This window comes from Pleurodeles waltl, chromosome 2_2, assembly GCF_031143425.1.
Source record: "Pleurodeles waltl isolate 20211129_DDA chromosome 2_2, aPleWal1.hap1.20221129, whole genome shotgun sequence".
NCBI classification, from domain to species: Eukaryota; Metazoa; Chordata; class Amphibia; order Caudata; family Salamandridae; genus Pleurodeles; species Pleurodeles waltl.
In genome coordinates, this window is record NC_090439.1 from 1,146,012,702 (window position 1) to 1,146,021,709 (window position 9,008).

A 9,008-nucleotide genomic window follows, 5' to 3' on the forward strand; every position below is an offset into this window, starting at 1 on the left:
TTCTTTTGTGTAGTTTGATTGGCCTAACCCCGCTGTTTTATAGACCACACCCCTTTTGTATTACAGTACTTTTAAAAAGTTGGCATTTTTTTATTGTACCCATTTGGTGCCTGCTGCCTGTCTCTGAATACATGTCTGGGGTGGGTGACAGCTGGCTTTCTACATTTCCTCTAGACAGTTGCACACAAAGGGAGCCTAGGTGTGACTGATGGGCTTTCCTGGGCAGTATGGGCTGTAAGAGCTTACACATCCACTTGAATAGGCTGTGTCTTGTCTCCACAGAAAGGGATGCAAATCGCCCTGTAGTGAGTCTGGAGCCAGGGCAAGAAGGGCAGGGACTTGTATAATTCAAAGGCATCTCTTTGAAGTCTCCCCCACTTCAAAAGCCCAACTGCCTATAAGTACTAGATGGATGACACCTCCAACTCAGAGAACTTCTGAAACTATGGACATTCTACCAGGAAGAAGGACTGCTGTGCTGCTGAATGGACTGCCACTCTGCTGGACTGCTGGCACAACTGGGTATAAGCACTGCACCTCTGACACCAACACTTCAGTAAACCTCTGGAGCTGTGGGTAATCTGCCAGAAAAAAGGATTGCTGTGCTGCTGGAAAGACTGTCACTCTGCTGGACTTCCACTCTGAAGGAGCTGCTGCCTTCCTGTGCTGACCTGCTGGATGCTGCCCTCTTGCCTGGGACTGAGAAGGACTGGACCAGCATCTCTACATCCCAGACCCTAAGTGACTTCAACGGATTACTGACATGCCTCCTGTTTTGAAGTCTTAGGGACATCAAAGATTTCCAACTAAAGGACCTGATGTAGATGTTGATGGTCTTACCACCAATTCGCCGCAGTGGCGGTCACAAGTACTCCATCAAGCAAATGGTGGCCCCCACCATATTTAGATCTCTGGCGGGTCAGCTGCCGTCCACGTTGACCGATTATACTCTGTCACACTAGCTGCATCCCGCTGCTGACGCAGCGGTCTCCAATGCTGCCAACTACGGCAGGATTCAGGCGGCCCTATTTAAATAATGTAGCTGTGCTGGCGGTCTATCAGCGGTGGTCTCATGACAGCGGGAGTCTGCGGCTGAACCTGTTCAGTATTCAATGATGGCTGTGGCTATTGGTTGGATACCAGCAGCCCACACCTGTTATATATTGGACAATTGTCATCACTATCTAATCACTCTCTCTCTCTTCCCCAACCAGTATTGGAAACACCCTCCCAAAGCATTATCCAACCTTATAGATGTTGGCATATACTTAAGATGAAAGAATGGATTGACATCTTAGAGAGTTCAAAACCCACATTGAGTGGGAATATGGCTACATCTTTAGACTCATTTAATAATTGGAGTAGCAAAGGCTTAGACATAATCCCTCCATATACGTTAAGGCCAAGTGGACATAAGAAAAAAGTGCCCCGTGGTTCTCCAAACAGCTTAGCCTAATAAAAAGGGAATGTAGGAGGCTAGAGCGAAAATGGAGAAAATCCTATGAGACTTCCTCTAAAGTTGAGTAAAGGAAGGCTATCAGAAGGTTTCATGCTGAAATTAAAGTAGCCCAAAGCGCATATTATGCAGATAAAATCGAACAGAGCTCTAACTCCCCGAAGGAAATGTTTCTCCTGTTAAAATAATTGACCTCTCCTCAGGCTTACACAGACACTGTGAAAGCCTCCCATATACATAGTAATGAATTAGCTGGATTTGTTCAGGAAAATATTGCAGAGATCTTTTCAACCTTTCCAATAGATACTCACAATCCTCAAGCGGTAGATGAGGAGTGTTCCAAGGGTGCAGCAAGGTTTACACATATTCCTCCCCTCTCTCCTGAAGCGATCTCTATACTATTGACCACACTTACATCAGGCTCTCCCCAGGATCTGGCCCGCCTTAAATCTTAGGACAAGGGGCTTCAATAATAGTCCCTGTGGCAACTGAGCTGCTGATTATGTCACTATCAGCCGGCACCAATCCTGCACAATGCAAACATGCAATTGTGAAGCCATTGCTCAAGAAGCCCAGCCTGGATCCTCTCATCCCTGGCAGTTATAGACCACTCTCTATGTTGCCAGCCCGTGCCAAAGTACTTGAAAAACATGTTAATACTCACCTTTTGAGTTTTTTGGAGGAAAACAACATTCTCCATCCGTCTCAGATGGGCTTCAGACCACTACATAGTACGGAATCTGCATTAATCGCAATTACTGAAGAAGTTAGGGAATATGTAGATCAGGGCTTGGTTTCGGCAATCGTGTTTCTCGATCTTAGTGCCGCCTTTGACACGGTGGAGCACAATATTTTACTCCAGAGAATGAGGGAAAGTGGAGTCTCAGGCAATGTCCTGAGTTGGTTTGCCTCATTCTTGGAAGAAAGATCATATCAAGTTTTGGACCGTTCCTTTTATTCAAGCTGTTTTAAGAGTAAGTGGGAGGTGCCTCAGGGCTTTTCTTTGAGCCCTACGTTATTCAATATCTATATGGCCCCTCTGGCAAAAGTAGTGGAGCCCTATGGACTCTCTGTAGTGTCATATGCAGATGACACTCAGCTTGTGGTATCCTTTTCTACTGATCAGAATTCAACCAATTCTCGGCTCATTCCTTGTCTACAGGCAATTTCCAAATGGATATCCAGCTGCAGACTTAAGTTGAACGGGGACAAGACAGAGGTTATGTTTCTGGGTCACCAGGCAAAACCAAACTTAACCTCCCCTGTTTTACAACCATTAGAAGATCTTCCATTGCCTAAAGAAAGCATTAAGAGTCCGGTAGTATGGTTTGACCCATGGTTGACCATGGATCATCAAGCGAAAAAAATATCCTCCTCTTGTATTGGCATACTCAGACTTCTTATAAAGATTTTCAAAATACTTCTGTTCATTGCAAAGAGGCTTATCATACAGGCTTTAATAATTTCGGCTAGATTATGGGAATGCCCTGTTTCTTGGTACACCAAATTATGTTGTGAAGAAATTGCAGGTGGTGCAGAACACTGCTGCCCACCTTCTCTTCAATGTACCCTGGCATGAATCGGCCTGATCAGCTTTATCAATGTTGCACTGGCTTCATTTGGAGCAACAGATACAATAAAAAAAATTATGTTACATTCACAGAGCGCTATATGATAAAGGTCCACCATTATTGCGAACGCTGGCTTCTCTCTACAAACTGACCAGACATCTTAGCTCATCTTCCACGGCCCTAGCTGTCATTCTCCTAATAAAAAAGGCCAAATGGGGAGGAAGATCAATATCGTATCTTGGAGCTAGACTGTGGAACTCATTACCACTGAATCTACATCAAACCAGCCACGAACTGTCGTTCCGGCTGCTATTAAAAACTTGGTTATTTTAGTTTGCGTCTCAAAGCTGTATATTCAAGGTTTTTCTATATAGCGCTGGAAGGCCTTCGGGTAGCTATGCGCTCTATAAATTTTCATAACATCATAACATAACCTGCAAAACACTATATAAAACACATCCTATTTCAGACCATGATCCTATACCAACACAGTGCAGAACACTATTTTGATGCTGATTTTGCCACACAGGAGCCCAGTTATTGTTTTTTCTGTATTGAGCTCCCTCTTTGCTTTTTGTTACAATCACCTTTTCTTGACTATCCTTTAACGTTTTGGGCACCCTATTATTTTTTTACAAATTTACCATGGCAGGGAGGGGAATCCATGTTTCACAGAGGGAGAATTGTCTGTCATTGTGGATGAAATTATTAGAACAGAGGCACAAAATACTACCATATCTCAGAAAAGGCAAATGTGGACAAGAATAGTGGACAGAGTGAATGCTGTAGCCAACAATCTGCACTCACAGGAGGAAATTAGGAAGAGATGGAATGACCTACAGGGGAGAGTGTGTTCCCTGGCCCCACCTGGAATCCCAGAGGACTGGTGATGGTTCTCCCAGCACCTATTTACAACTCTTTCCCTGGGAGGAGAAAGTATTGCAGATCCTACATCCTGAAAGTTTGGCAGGAATCCCTGGGGGAGTGGAGAATGGTAAGCTGTACTTAGCAATGTCTCAACAATCACAAATAGACTGCTTGGTCCTAAGTCTCAGATTGTGTGTTGTTCTCCATGGATCATCTCTTGCATTTGTCTAGTCCCTTGCTTTCTCTCAATGTAGGTTGTTGTTCTCTAAAACGCAGGTCCAAAACTACATCCCTTTGCACATGCAGGTACAGTGCTTGTAAGTGGTATTTTCACCTATTCACATCATAACCATATATGTGTGCATGTTGCAAATGTGTGTTTATTTCCACTACAGTTTTTGAAACAGGTATGTACAATGCACTTTTTAACAAGTATTATCAATGGTGTCAAGAGGACTACAACTACCATGATGCCCTGTTAAGGTATCTACAAAACAATACTGCAATGTAATGTTGCTCTACCTTCCTTTACTTCCATAAGTGTCCTCACCTCAAACAGTTGTGCATTTGTAATTCACCATGTCATGCTATGTACAAAAATGTCAGTTGTGTTGAGCAAGCATGTTGACGCATTCTCATAGCTACATTGAATTGATGTAGTTGCTCACATAATTCAAAGTCTGTTTAATCCAAGATTTACTACTATGTTATGTAGCATGCTGAATAGAAGTAGCATTCATGCACAATTTTCTTTGCACTGTCCATTTGATGACCAATGCCATGTTTTACAATTAAGTTTAACGACAGATTGTCTAATGGTTTTTAGCCGTTTAGAGCCTTGGAATGGTCTAGTAGCCAAATCTACTCACTGCTGTGTTGGGTTGCATGGCTGGTACATGTAATGTACACTTCAGAAATAACAGTTTGCATTTCAGGACATCTCTAACACCTCATGACTGGAGTTGGCATCTGTGTAAATCAGCCTGCATGTGTAAAAAACATGGAAGTCAGACAAATGCCTAATCATTCCACCATTCTGCAGTTTCCTTTTTAGGTTGCCTCATTTGTAGCTAAAGACACATTTGAGGTACAAACCTGTCACGACTCACGTGCTGCTTGCGCCTGGAATTTGCAGATCTGGTGGCGTGAATCTTCAATGTTCGGCTTTGGCCCAAAAAGGGGCGACTCTTTCTGGTAGCCACGGTGCTGTAGGCAATGGAGACACCAAGAACAGACCGTGCCCTTCAGAAAGTAGCGCCAGAGGGAAAAACCCCTTCCAAGGGGAAAAACCTCCAAACAGGAAAAGTCCTGGAGAAAAACAAGAACAACAAACAGGAATCCAAAAGGAGCAAAAATCAGAAAATACAGAATGCTGAGTCCAAAACCAAAAGGCAAGGAAATCAGGAGCGAAGACACCAACTGAGCAGAAAGTGTTGCAGCGCAAGGAAAGAGAAAAAACACAGCCCTTATATACCAACAAACAGGAAGTGACCCACAGGAAGTAAAAGGACACCATCTTAGATAGGGAAACAATATATAGAACAGAATAGTAGAGGAACCATAGAGAATAGGGAACAAGGAATGCTGGGAAAGCACAGGAATCTGGGAAGGAGGAAAAGACATAAAGAAAGGCACACAACAGACTGCAAACAGAAGAAAGGACAAAGAAACGAAGAAAAACAGGTAAGAGGGTTCAGAGACCCCTGGGACAGTGAAAGGCAGAAGGAAGAACGAGGCCCCAAGCAAATCTGGGGCCTCGAAACGCGCAGGAGAGGCTGGGGGCGCGCCGCGTCTTAATAACGCGGTGCGCGGCCCGAGCCGAACGCCCGGTCGAAGTCGAGCTCTCGGCTCGCGCCGCACCGCGCGGCGCGACAGTAGGTCCCCCTCCCGAAGGCCCAGGTTTAAGAGGGAATAAACAGTGAAAGCGTTGAGTCAGGAGAGGAGCGTGAACGGAAGAGGCATCTTCCCATGAACATTCACTGAGAGGATAACCCTTCCAATGAATCAGATACTGAAGTCGTTTATGAAAAAGACGAGAGTCACAGATTTCCTGCACTTCATATTCAGGAGCATCATTCACAAGGACAGGAGGTGGACAAGGAAACTGACGTGAGTAAGGATCAGGCACATAAGGTTTAAGCTGAGAAACATGAAAAACCGGATGGATCTTCCATGTATGGGGTAAGTGAAGACGGACAGTGACAGGATTGACCAACTGGAGAATACGGAAAGGCCCATAGTAACGAGGTGTGAACTTGTTTTGAGAGAGACGTGAGGGCAAGAATTTGGAGGAGAGCCAGACTTTATCTTGCAGATGATAATTTGGATTGGTTGTACGTCTCTTGTCTGCAGCCTTCTTCATATACCTCTTGGTATGTAACAAATTAGATCGAATTAGTTTATGGAGTTGGAGAAGGCGTTTGGAGAAATAGTTAATAGCAGGTAGAGGAGAGTTGGATTGTGGAGAAGTAGGGAAAGAGGTAGGATGAAAACCATAGGAACAGAAAAAGGGAGTGACCTTGGAGGCACTATGGACTGAGTTATTGTAGGAAAATTCAGCTAAAGAGAGGTAAGTGCTCCAGTTACTTTGGGTAGAATTGCAAAAGCATCGAAGATATTGCTCTAGTCCTTGGTTCAGACGCTCAGTCTGTCCGTTGGTCTGAGGATGGAACCCTGAAGACAAGGCTCTATTCATATTCAGTGTTTTACAAAAATGCTTCCAAAATCGGGAGATGTACTGAGGTTCTCTATCAGAGATTATGGTATGTGGAAGTCCATGGAGACGGAAGACATGATCTATGAATATTTGACCTAGTTCTTGGGAAGTAGGCAGCTTTTTTAGGCCAGTGAAATGAGCCATCTTTGTGAAAGAATCCACTGTGACCATGATAACCCGGTTTCCTGCTGATGGTGGGAGCGAACACATAAAATCAGTAGAGATAGTATGCCATGGGGCCGATGGAACAGGCAAAGGTTGTAGTAATCCTGCCGGTCTGGTGTGAGGTATTTTGACTTGGGCACATATGGGACAGGCCTGAACGTATCTTTCCACATCCAGTTTCCAGGTAGGCCACCAAAAAAATCGTGAAAGTAATTCTTGTGTGGCTTTGATGCCTCTGTGACCAGCTACAGGGGAATCATGGCACATTTGTAATGCTTTCTTTTGCACCTTGTTTGTAGGGAGGAATATCAGGTCTTGGTAATAAAAATATCCTTGTTTCTTGTACAATAATGGTCTTAGTTCTTCTATGTCATGGTCCGATTGGTTGGCGTATTCTTGTTGTACTTCTTCCAAGAAAGACTGAGCCACTCCAATGATCTTACTGGGTTCTAGAAGATACTGGGATGAGGAAGGAGAACACTCTGGATATCGGCGAGACAGAGCATCAGCCAGAATGTTTTGGGATCCTGGAATATATGTAATATAAAAATCGTACTGACTGAAGAAAAAGGCCCAGCGGGCCTGACGACTATTCTGGCATACAAAATTTCTTAAACATTGTAAATTACGGTGGTCTGTCCTCACCTCAAATGGTTCCTTGGAACCCATCAGAAACTGCCTCCACTCAAGGCAGGCTGTTTTCAGAGCCAATAATTCCCTTTCAAGTACGGAATAATGTTGTTCAGCTGTGGAAAGGATATGAGACAAATAGAAAACAGGATGTTCAAGGCCATCATCCTCTTGTCGTTGGAGTAAGACAGCTCCGATGGCTCTCTCAGAAGCATCAGTTACTACTATAAATTGCTTGGTGGTATCTGGATGTCTTAAGATGGGGGCTTGGGTGAAGGCTCTCTTTAAGCTTTGAAAGGCTGCTTCAGCAGCCTCAGTCCAGACAAATCCCTTCTTTAAATTGTCCTTCTTTAAGGTGTGAGTTATGTGGCTAGTCTGACTGGCAAAGTCTAGAATGAATTGTCGATAGAAGTTTGCTAAACCTAGGAAACATTGTGTTTCTTTTATGGTAGAAGGAGAAGGCCACTCTAGGATAGCTTGTACCTTTTCTTGGTCCATAGCTATGCCGGTGGGACTTAAATGATAGCCCAGATATTTGACTTCCGTTATGTCGAACTCACATTTCTCTGGTTTGCAAAATAGTTGGTGATCACGAAGTCTTTGAAGAACTTGTTTCACATGGGAAGTATGGAGTTCAGGATTTCTAGAATAAATAAGAATGTCATCTAGGTAGATCACGACTGTCTGATTAAGTAGGTCTGAAAACACTGAGTCCATAAATCTCTGGAAGATTGCCGGGGCGTTAGTAAGACCAAACGGCATAACCCTATATTCAAAATGGCCAAATGGGGTCCTGAATGCTGTCTTCCATTCGTCGCCTTCTCTTATGCGTAAAAGGTGGTAGGCTCCTCGTAAATCCAATTTAGTAAAACGTTGGGCCCCTCTGATTGCTTCCAGTATGTCCCTGATGAGAGGCAAAGGATAACGATCTTTAATGGTGATTTTATTCAGACCTCGAAAATCCAGGCACGGACGAAGATCCTTAGTCTTCTTGGGCACAAAAAAGAGAGGGGCCCCAGCCGGAGACGACGATGGAACAATAAGACCACTCTGTATATTTTCGTCCAGATACTCCTTTAGAACTTCCCTTTCGGGTTCCGTGAGGGAGTACATCCTCCCAAAAGGAACAATTGTGCCGGGTTCTAATGGAATTGCACAATCATATTCTCGATGTGGAGGTAGCACAGGTTTTGACGGTTTTTGGAAAATATCCTGAAACTCCAAATAGTGGTCTGGGACGCCTTGGACCGTATTAATGGACATACCAGTGGCACCTTCAGTAGCTAAGGATCTTTTCGGAGACCAATACTTGTCGGAAGTAAAACAGTTCTCGTGACAAAATTGCGAAGACAAAGAGACTGTCCGGGTAACCCAATTTATATATGGGTTATGTCTAATGAGCCACGGAATTCCAAGAATGATGGTATGGTTAGGGGACGTAATAAGATCGAAGGAGATGTGTTCTTGATGGTTTCCCACCTGTAGACTTAACATCAGGGTAGTGGTGTCTACAGGACCAGAGGATATCAAAGATCCATCCACAGTGTGTACCTGTTCGGGTACTTCTTTTGCTTGAGTAGGAACTAGGTTAGCAGCAGCCCAT